Raw genomic sequence first — 12,020 nt, 5'->3', positions numbered from 1 at the left:
ATTTCTAAGCCCTTCTTTTTAAGCCCCTTCTCTTAATATCCAGGATTTTAAGATTACAGCATGAAAAAGAATAATATGATGAAGACTGTTAGAATCATGAGTCAAAGGCTTAAGCCAAGTAGCTAAAAACAGAATCTTATGAAACAAAAAGCTGAGATTTAGAATTAGTTGTGGAACGCAGGAGCATTAACTAACTTAAATTGGACAACTTGAATGTAAGAGACAGGTAAATACAAGAAGATACGGTTATCCATTCATTTAACAAGAACGCTTGTGCAGTGTTTCTTGCTGTGTGAATATAAATGCATAGACATAAATGGTTTAAGGCAATCTAAGCAGTAAACAATATTAGTGTCAGAGGGAATCAAACTAAGTAAGGTGAACCAATAGAATTAGTAACCTGGGACAACACAGACGGATACTGAACCATTCCTGCATTCATTTTTCATTCTGACTTTAATCGGCTGTGTTCCAGATGTTCCTCTAGAGCAGGGCTGTCCAAACGGCGGCCCGCGGGCCAACTGTGGCCCATGATCCATTGTTCATTGGCCCGCAGCAAATTCCAAAAGTATATTTAGTTTCCTTAAATACACCAGGTGAGGCAACACGTACTTCACCTCGAGTGAGTGGCCCGGCTGTGTGTGTATTTTACCGCATACGGCCCTTGGTGAAACACGTTGAAAAAAGTTTGGACATGCCTGCTCTAGAGAAAGGCGGGGACGAACAGATCAGACAAGGTCCCCGCGCAGTGGGAGTGCATTAGTGTGGGAGGGGCAATAAGCAGGAAATTAAATGGGACAATCGAATCCATAGGTCGGGTCACTGAAACCAGTACAACAGGGTGGAGATGTGATGAAGCACGCCGGGGTCCTGAACTCCTTCTTCCCGCAGGCACTCCCAGACTCCTGGGTCTCAAGAGTGTCTGAGCCTCCCAAGTCCCAGGAAGACCCGCCATCCCTAGCAGCCTTGGAGAGATACCAGGCCCAGGAGCATACTAAGACCCTACTGTGTGTGTGCTCAAACACGCCTTGTTGGGAGCAGAATCTTGAGGAAGGCTGAAAATCAGAATAACTGATAGAAGCTTGTTCTTAAGTCCGACAATGCTTTCATTTCAGTGGATTTTGTCATTTAAAATAGAAAATATGTCTATCATTGAACTTTTTCAGCCTTGAAATTTCATCCTCTGAACAGGAAGTTTTAATTCCATTAAAAGAAAGTGATAAATGTCCTTACAGCAAACACATCACAATACAATGTTAAAAACAAACAGATGTCCTGTCTGGCTTCAGAAATATGCTGTAATTACTAACACATATGTCCGCTAAGGAAGTCCCTGCCTAGCGATGGTCTGCAAATACTAACAGTGTCATTTTTGTACATATGATATAAGACAATTAAATTCGCAAACCCATCCTAGAAAAATGCTCCATACCTCACTGCTGAATATCACTACGGTCACCTTCGAAGTCCTCCCCTTGGGAAGCTATGCACCGACGCCAGCACCTAGTCCTCCCTTCAAAGCAGTTTTGGAACTCTTTTTCTGGAATGGCCATCAAAGCTGTCGTCGTATTACCCTTGATGTTCTGAATGTCATGCAAATGTCTTCCTTTCAATATTTCCTTTATCTTCAGGTAAAGAAAGAAATCATTGGGGGCCAGATCAGGTGACTAGGGAGGGTGCTCCAATACAGTTATTTGTTTACTGGCTAAAAACTCCCTCACAGACAATGTCTTGTGAGCTGGTGCATTGTCGTGATGCAAGAGCCATGAATTGTTGGCAAAAAGTTCAGGTCATCTAACTTTTCACGCAGCCTTTTCAGCACTTCCAAATAGCAAACTTGGTTAACTGTTTGTCTGGTTGGTACAAATTCATAATGAATCATCCCTCTGATGTCAAAAAAGGTTAGCAACGTCGTGCAACAAGTTCACGAACTTAATGCCAGACCTCATAAATACAAGAAATACTAACTGTATTTTTAATTTTGAGATTTGGCTTATTGTAGATAAGGCTATTTTTAAAAGCAATAAAGATATGATATGGTAAAAGACATATATAGCCTGGAATCATAAGGAAATAATTAGACCAGGAATCAGGACACCTGGGTGCCCATCTTGGTCTCTGATGATTAATTATGCAGCCATTTTACTTTTCTGTGATTCACTTACTTTGCTTATAAAACTACATGTTTGGACCAGACCAGTGGTTTGTAAGCCTGGCTCAGTAGGGTTCATGGAGTCCCTGAGGACTCTCCCTTTAGACACAGCAGCTTTGCTACCATCAGGAAGGGCTAGCTGCCGCTGTCGCCCTTTTGTTTCTGAAAACAAACGGACAAGAAACCACCTAAGTCACACAGTGAGTGGTAAGATTCACAAGGAACATGCAGTCAAGGTTCCTGGCCCCTCCCTAAGCCTGTGCCAGTACCGGCAGGATGGCCTTGGCGGGAGCAAACCCTTCCTAGGTACGCAGATCACAGCGGCCTGGATTGTAGCCACACTAGATCAGGGCAAGGAAGTTTGGCGGGGTGTTCCTTTGGAGCTCCAGCACCACCGTGTGGCATCAGCCCTGAGCAGCTCTACAACAACCAGACAGCTGACCTTTGACCCGACACTCTGAAAGGCAGTTGGCTGGGTGCATATTCTACAGGATGGGTACAATGGGGCGCCTTGTGCCACAGGGCACAGATGAGGCTCACGTCCTCCACCTCTGCCTGACTCTGGTTCCCTATGGAGCGGGCAGGTCCGGATGTGGGCCAGGAAGGATAAGTGGGCAGAACCCGGGAGCCATGGAGACTCAAGGCTGAGACTAGCCTTACCCTGCACCATGTGACTGAAGCCTGCAAAGTGGAAGAAAAGTCTGGACACCCAAGAGAAGGCGTGACGTACCTGTGAATCTGAGGGCGCAGGGCACCTGGTGCAGCGGTGCTGCCAACGGGGTGAGGAGGACACAGTAATCTCTCTGTCATGCGGGGGACCCAGCTCACTGAGCCATTTGTTATGCGAGGCAGTCTGCGGGGTCTCTCATCCCGCTCCCCACCCAAGAACGCAGGGTACGGCTAGGCCAAAAAGGAACACCCACGGAGCCATAGATAGGGGAGTCATACCACTATAGTCTCACTGGAAGCCGGATCCACGTGACGACAACCTGCTGTGCGCTTCTCTGCCTGCCACCCAACCGACTCACCAACCAGGGCAGCCGCGGCAGTTATATCAGTGGCTAATTAGCTAACTGGTTACAGCTGACGGCCAACTAGCCACAGCTGACGGCCACCTACTACCCCAGCCAGCACCTTTCCCATGTGAGGCTGAGAGCCTGGAAACTGCTCTCTGGGACTCTGTCCCCACACTCTCCGTGGGCTTCCACTGTCAGATGACTCCACCATCACCTGAGAAGTTAGCCTCATGAAGGCCAAGCTAATTGCTCCGTAAGATGACTGCCTTCAAATGGAAAATACCACTCGCAACACCAGTTGAAACCTGCCTCTGCAGTGTCCTCTGATCCGCTGACACCTCGGAGGGTTAGGAGGTCCAGATGACGGCCCCATTCACACACAGAATGTGACTGGTCCATTAATTGTGGAGTGCCACGGAACGTAAACCTTGCAATGCACTGGAAGTGTTAACAAATACAATGCTTGTTTTAGGATAACTTTAGATTGGTAGGTATGTCAAACTTAACCACAGACAACGGCTACACACCTAAAGAATGAAACCCTAACTTTTACTGACGGCACACACTGTGTCAAGCACACTGCAGCAGGCACAGCTGGTGTCCCCAAACTGACAAATTCAGATGAGGAGTAGCAAGGAAGCCGGCGCTCTCATACAGGAAATGATTAGTGCTGAATCGTACAATGCACACACATCACCTGGAAGAGAACAGATCCACAGGCTTGAGGGGGCCTTGAACTAAGACTGGGATCAGCTGAGGGCGAGAATGACTACGAGAGCAGTGTGGGCCGCGCAGGCTGAGGCTCTGTGGTCAGGAAAGGCCCAGGAGAGGCCAGAAGCCAAGGGAGACCAGATTCACAGTGATGAGAAATCTGGGCACCACTGACAAATTCTGAAAGTGAGTCATGAAAGCGGTGGTTTCAGGAAAAGAGCCACCACTGTAATAATCTAGCATGGATCCACACAGCACAGGTGACAGGAGGAACAAGCAGAAACAGGAGCAGGTATGACAGAGACTACCAAGAAAATACCAGTGTGTAGCTGTCTGCCAGATAAGACAGAAAAAGAAGAGAAGGGAATACAGAAGACTTGCTCAGTGGTGATGCTGAGAGGCTGAGAGAAAGGGACCATCTGGGCAAGAATATGCTAAAGATGGAGCCACCATGGATGCCAGGCACAAAGACGGGAGCGGGGAAAGATGGGAAGGCAAACAGCTGGAGCAGAATCCACAGGCAAGGATGCACCCTGAGGGGCACATAAGGATGACAGGAAAGCAGACCCCCGCTGGGCGCCAGCTCCCAATGTGAAGGGGAGCGAAGGAGCCACATGCACTGCAAGTCTGCGTCTGACCTGAGCTTTGGTCTGGCCTTGTGGAGCTTCCAGGGCATGAGACAAGCTGTGCCTAGAAGCCTGGCTCTTTGGGAAGCGCCCTTCTCCCCTCGGCATTCGGTGTCTGTGCCAGCATCCTGGTGACAGGCAGGTCTGGTATTAGGAGTTAGGTCTGTATTGATTATTTCTTTGCACGTGGGGTGTTGCACAGTACACAGGTAGAGGGTATACACTAAGTCTTCACTTAACGTGGTCGATAGGTTCCGTGACTTTACACCATACACAACAAACCCAGTTATCCCACTGACACAGCAAGAGTCAAGTTCCTACAGCTCCTCATCAATGCTGTAACAAAATGACATTGAATAAAAGGACATTACTCAAGGACCTGCTGTATTTTGTTCCCCCCCAAAGACTGTAAAACTTAAAACAGAGACAATTCATTTCTTGGATCCCTGTATTCTGTGCATAAAATAAGTGCTAAAATGATTGTTGATTCCCCTAGTTTAAACCGAATCAACTCCTAAGTTTTTCAAAGTTGATGTTAACACTACTTCAAAACAAAACAAAAAGGAATCCGCAAATTTTAAGGATCTGTAAAGGAAAAATGAGAACATGAACTGAAAAAGATTTATATAGTCATAAAATTAATAAGGAGTCATTTATTAATATTTCCTGATATGAACATCAGGAAGCACAGAGCATAGTTTATAAACAATTAAGTCATGCTTTGACAACTGGGAATACTTAGGAATCGACTGGTTGTTCTGCATAACAGAAACACTGCTGTGCTTTCCAAAGCTACCATTTAAACACACTGTGAATTACGAGGTTTGTAGACACCGGCATAAAAGAATGAAATAAATACTCAAATTTTGCTGTTTAAGTGAAACCTCAAACGGCTGGGTAAAACCTCCTATGATATCTATTCCACCACTTTCCCTTATTTAGAAAACAAAGTTTCCTCATAGGAGAAATATTTACAGATTGATGATGACAACTATTATCTGTCCACGGTTGAATGTGAATTCAGATCCTTGGTCAGCTTCAAACAAAAATATTAAAAGTGCCCATGAAAACAGTCAGAAGTTTGTGGCCAGCTCTAATTTCTGCCAGGTCACTCCAGGGCCCTCACACCCTAGAGGCCCACCTCTTGTAGTTAAACAAGCACAAGCATGGTGATTCTGAACTGGAATCCTTATTAGTTGTGGACTTAGCCAGTCAGACTGTGATTTCCAGTTTCTCACCCATGAAATTGGGGGGAACGACATCCATGTCCCAAGGCTGCTGGCAAGGCGACATGAGGTGATGTCCATGACAGTGCCAGGCATAGGGTGAATGTCACATGAGGTGAGTGTCCATTCCTTCATGAACAGGTGCTAGGAACCCAGCAGGCAGGTGGCCAGGCTGCCAGGCCTCTTAATATGGTTAGGTATTAAATATTCAAGGAAACTGATTCCTTAGATTATGGAATCGCTGGGAAGATGAGAGGGCCTATTACGCTAGGATGGGTCAGCAGATACTCTATGGAGCGCCAGGCCCCAGTGGGAACTGTGGCCATGTCAGCAGCCTTCCCAAGCATGGCTGCCTTTCCTGTGTCACTGCACGTTCATGTCCACCCCAGAGCAGAGTGGCACCACAGTAGAATGTGCTCGAGCAGGGGCTCCATAAGCACAGTGAAACTGGGATCCGAGTCTACACTACTTCTTGTCATAGACACGGGAGTACTTTAGAGGCAGGTTTTTAATAAAATCCTGATTATCGGAAAGAAAAGTTAAGTCTGACTTATGTGATTATAAACCTAAAAAGGGGTTTGTAAAAACCATACTTAAAATAGCCAGCCATACTCGAAGACTATTTGATCAGTAAACCTGTCCTGCAGATGGCTTCTTATCTCCAAGATAAGCCCGGGTGGGTGTGCAGGGGTAGAGGAAGAGTCTGCGTGTGAGCTTGACCTTCAGCTGGGTGCACCATGTTCTGGGCGGATAGTTCTCCTGGGGACTTTAATTATTTCATTACTGCCCCTGTGAACACCAGCTCTGACTGAACCTAATCCAACAGATCCATAGGCATGTGGAAAAGATTTTCAGAGAAACTAAAATCCACCATAAACCATGTAGTCCCACATTACTACATGTATGATCCTATGTGTCTGAAACGAGGCTTCGGCACATTCTAATCTATTATTCATGTCCCTGCTCCAACATGCTGAACAGGAACAGCTGAAACTATAAACCATGCTGAATTCCGTTCTGTCACACAGTCATTTGCAAAGAAGTGAATGTTTCTAACTTAGTAAATAGAGCTTAGTGATCATACGACTAAAAAATAAAGGCATGACTATTTCTTCTTTGAAGTTAATGTTTCTCTTTCTACATGAACATGGATAAAATCAAAACTTACAGTCTAGCATATTTTTTCCTTTGCACAAAATGTGAAGAATGTGAGTCCACACAAGGGAAAGCAGATTGTATTAAAAATAACATGTGATTGCACTAAACACACATTAGTTTGGAAAAGAATAGAAATACATCATGTTATTAAAATGTCATTGTGGGTTTCTAAGTAACAGAATCTCTGTGGTCAAATAAACTTACATTAAACTATCAACTGATCCAAACTTTTTAAAAGTTAGAATCTCCTGAAGATTCATTTGTTTTGAGTAAGTTAGGAATTACGTTCACAATTACCAAATTAATATGTGAACTGTCTGAAATGCTAATTTAACTAGTATTCTGACACTCAGAATAAAGACAGAATTATAAACTGTGAATCTATTCTAGGGCAGCAGTTCTGAACTATTTCAAGGATGAACCCCTTTGAGGATATGAATCTCTATACAGAAAACATACACACACAAACACTGCATGTATCAAGATTCATAAAACCTTTCCCAAGTCCTTTAGGGATTAAATCAGAGTTAAAATGAATTTAAGGCAAATTGCCTATTTCCCATAATTATTTAGCATTTATTCCCCCATTTATTTAACAATATTTTTAAGGTTGTAGAAAAGTTGAAATAATATAATGAACATCTATATACTTTTGACCTACATTCACCAATTAATAATGTTTTGTCACATTCATTTTATCTTTTTTTCCATATCCATATCTATACCTACATATACATATACATATATGTATTTGTGGGGGACATGGGCTGGACCATTTGAATGTAAGTTATAGATATTATAACATGTCATTTCCGTATGAATTGCTTAAAAACAAGAACATTTTCTTACATAACCATGAGACAATGATCCCATTCTCTCACATAATGAAATTAACATTTATTAAGCATCACCTAAATGCCGTCCATATTCAGATTTCCCCAGTAGTTCCAACAATATCTTAAGTTTCTGTGCATGTGTGTGTATGGTTCAAGATATAATCAGAGTTCACATCCTGACCCTTTATCTCTAACCTAGAGCGGCAATTCCCCGCCTATTTGAGTTTCACAACAAACTGACAATTTTGAGGCATTATTTTAAAACATTTGACACGAACACAGTATTTTAAACTGAACTGGGGCCGGCTCCGTGGCTCAGGCGGTTGGAGCGCCGGTAGATTCGCCGGAGGCCGCCAGTTCGATTCCCACATGGGCCAGTGAGCTGCGCCCTCTACAGCTAACATTGTGAACAACAGCTCTCCCTGGAGCTGGGCTGAGGTTGGCGTGAGCTGCTGTGTGCTGCCATGAGCAGCCGATGGCCAGTGTGAGTGGCCGGCAGCCATCGTGAGCAGCCGGCAGCCGGCGAGAGCTTCAGTGAGCTGCCGTGAGCAGCCAACCCACGACTGGTGACCGACTGCCTCAGCCGGGGGAAGCGCAAGGCTCATACCACCAGCATGGGCCAGGGAGCTGTGTCCTACACAACTAGACTGAGAAACAACAGCTTGAACTGGAAGGGGGGGAGGGGAGACGGAAGAAAGGAGGGGACTATACTGTGTAAGTTCTTCAATTTTGATAAAGTAAACTTAATTCATTTAAATAAAAATTTGTGGTATTAATTCATTTCCAGAGTGAAATCTCTCTCAGCCTCTGAGTCACAGAAATGAGCCCTCGGAAGCACAGGGGTAGAGGAGGGAAGGGAGCTGAGAACCAGGGACCAGCGGCCCATGTGAAGGATGTCGCCACCATGAGCTCGGCCAACTGCTGGAACTGCACAGGCATTAAGAGCGTGCTTTGTCAGGTTGATTTTTAAAGATATTCTGTAAATTTGGACCTTGATATAAAATTTCCTCATTTCTAAAAATACCATATGCTCCCCATAAAACACATTTGAAGGCTGAATATGGCCCCCCAGCCATGACCTGCTGTATACAGTCAGTTCATGATAAACTAGAGTCTAGTGCACCGTGGGAGGCAGCTGAACACTCGAAACAGACTGCAGTCGTAACCAGCCACTCTTTGCAGAAGCCTTGTGAGAGCCTACTACATACAGCATGTTACTCTTAACGAACATGGGTTATTTAAAATTACACTAGGATTCAATGGCCTAGAACATTCTTAACTAGGTATTTGCAAGTCATGCTCCCTCATATCCCTCAGGGCTCCCCGACAACTGACCCCGACCCATCTTGCTTTTCTCACTGAATAAACGGTAGACACACAGGTTCCCTGGAGCTACTGCTACCTGGGAGCGTTATATAATCCATCCCAATGGACTTAGAAGGTGAGGGCAGAGAAGTGAGGACACACCAGATACTGGCTGGTGAACACCACAAAATTCAATCACTTGAGCAACACCTGCGTTTGGGAAGCGTCACATGTGGCCACAGTCACCCCTAACCCTCACCCATTGGATCTTAATTTGAACAAGAGGATTTCTAAGGTCCTTTCCAGTTCTCATCTGTTTGGACCTCGACCACTCCATTTCTACAGTAAGAGAAGGTCAGGAAAGGGTCTGAGAAATTATATGTGAGCTAGCCTTAAGCAATTTATTTTTACGTGGATGGACTATATCAAGCCATGCAAGAAATTTGTGTTGAAGTTCCTTTTATGGCAATCCATGTCTCTGCTCATAAAATGTTAGTACAGAGAATGTCACTTTTTCAGTTTTGCCATTTATTTTCTTGTTTACCATGTAATAATGTGCAAGTTACTCATGATTCCTAAAGATATTGTCTGCTATAGTAAAACTAATTCTCCAATATTTAGACCAAAGCCTGAAGAGGCAAAAACCAAACAATAAAAACAAAGAAACATGTAGAAAAGAATTAGGTTCCCCTCCACTGAAGCCCTACAAGAACCAAAACCAGAAGATTTTCCCCACCTTCCTTTAGGGAAGAGGCAGTGCATTGTTGTACCTGCAATGACAACCCGCCAAGGTGTGGGGAGAAACTTCAGTTTCTCTCTAAGTGGTGTGTGTGCGCATGCTGGGCCACCTCTGCAGTCTGAGGTGAGGCTTCACACCCTACAGTCCCACGTCCATGGGGGTGTCTGGGCCCTGGGCTGGATTCCTAGCCACACTGACTGCGGAACAGGGGGAATAAGTCAAATACACTCCTCCCAGCTTGCATTGTACGCCAGGGCCTATTTCCTTCCCCAAGCCCTTTGACCAAAGATCAAAGCAAGATGCTGGAGGAAGACAAGCTCAGGGCTCACACGCGGAGAGAGGAGGGATATTGTAATGCACCTTTAGAATAACAACCGCACATGGACTGCCTCCCAGCTCTCCAGATACAGGCACAATCCCACTGGAAGGGCTGTGCAGGCAACATGACCATGGAGAATGACGTGGACAAATGGTGTGAGCAGAGAGATGCAAAGGTAGGGGTGGGAAGCACATCCCATGGGGAGGAGGAGCTGCCACCAGCCCCAGCTAAGTGGCGCCATATAAAAACAGGAGCTACACATTGGCAAAACTTTATTCCTCAAGAGAAATTGAAACCTCATCATATTTAAATGCAGCCATTCCACCTAACAAAATTTATACACATGAGCCTCAGATGATAAAGAATGTTTGAATGTTCATGGCACTCCACAGACTATATATAAATGAAATACATAATTTGTGGTATATTCATACAATAGAATACCATACAATAACAAAAATGAACAAACAACTGCTAACCACGGTGACCTAGATGGAACTCAAAAACATAACGCTGAACGAAGAAAGCCAGACACAAAAGAGAATGTACCATATGATTGATCCACTTACGTAAAGTTCAGGAAACAAGCGATGGTATCTGAAGTCAGATAGTGGCCTCTCTGAGGAGAGCGAGTCCCTGGGAGCTCTGGGAGTTCAAGGCTTTCTTGATCAGGATTCAGTTTGTAAAAATTAATTGAGCTGTACCATTATGATTTGCTTATATTTTTGTAATATGTATTTCCATTAAAAGTTAAAAAACAAAACAGCAAAATAAAACACTGTGCAGGACAAACAGGATTTTGCCCAAGGGCTTCCCATATATAGCTGCTGCTCTGATGGTACTCAGGTAAATCAAATCCAGTTCAACTTTCAAGATGTCCCAATCCATCAAGGTAATAGGTCCAGGTTCAGAACTCAACATAGCCGAGTAAGTGGGAACACGAGCATTCTAAGCAACAGGAGGCCTGCCTCCCCTCAGGCACTGCGCCTGGACGCTCCTCAGGGGCAGTGCATGAAACTGGTCAACTCCAGGTCCAAGGGAGGGTATGGAATTTAGGGGGGCCTGGCCGCCCTGCAGACCTGAGGCATAGGATTCTCTCTATGGCTGTGGCTGCCATTTCTCTAGGAGGCAGGAAAGGCTAGTCAGGTTGATAATGGCAGGAGAGAACAGACTCTGCTAATGGACTGTCTGGAAATGTGCTCTGCAAACAGCATGGCCCCAAAGTCTGCACATCAGGAAGACCCTGGGGCACCACCTAGCACTAGTGAGGCTTTCTCAGCCGACATAGGAAAATGTCCTCTCTCAAAGGATGATGTCTTAGCTGACATGGGAATCAGGGTATGCTAACCATGCCTTTCTGCTCAGAGAATGGTGTCTACCTGCTCCCAAGTCCTCCCTAAAACCTGTGTGGTCACAGCTGATACTCTCTTGAAAAGGAAGTCCCAGCAAGTGTCACCTGAATCCGCATGTGTGTCAGTATCATGGCACACAGGCTGAGGCCAGGCGTTACCCAGGGCCTGGTCTGCAGCGTCCCTGACATACCTGTGGCAAAGCTAAAAGCTGTTTTAAAGAAAATCTTGAGAAGTATGCTTAATGCAATAGTTTCAGTTATCTGAAGAAAAAACAGCATGGCTCCTTTCTCAGATACATCTCAGATACTCAGTAATGCTGGTTCTCTTTACTAAGATTGATAAATATTTTGTTGGTCTATATAGGGTGAGTGAGTTTTTAAATTTGTAATTTTTAAGTATTCATTCATTTAAGAATTTCATAAAGTATTTTTCAAATCAGGTATTTCTTGAATGACTTTGACTGCATTTTCAATGGCCAGTTGCCATGCATTATTAAACACTCTTTTTTTCTTCAGAATCTCCAGTAGACGTCTAGAGTTTAGCTAGAAGTCTTGGCTACAATACAAACAGTGATGGAAAA

General features: G+C 44.6%; 1 protein-coding gene across 3 annotated transcripts in view; it reads right to left on the bottom strand.

Moving 5' to 3' along the window:
- Positions 1–12,020, bottom strand: part of CENPP (centromere protein P) — a 237,870-nt gene that overhangs the window by 83,449 nt on the left and 142,401 nt on the right. The window lies entirely within an intron of this gene.

This window comes from Rhinolophus ferrumequinum, chromosome 12 (assembly GCF_004115265.2).
Source record: "Rhinolophus ferrumequinum isolate MPI-CBG mRhiFer1 chromosome 12, mRhiFer1_v1.p, whole genome shotgun sequence".
Lineage (NCBI taxonomy): Eukaryota > Metazoa > Chordata > Mammalia > Chiroptera > Rhinolophidae > Rhinolophus > Rhinolophus ferrumequinum.
Note: the sequence above shows the minus strand (reverse complement) of the source record. Positions and strands in the feature narration are given on the sequence as shown.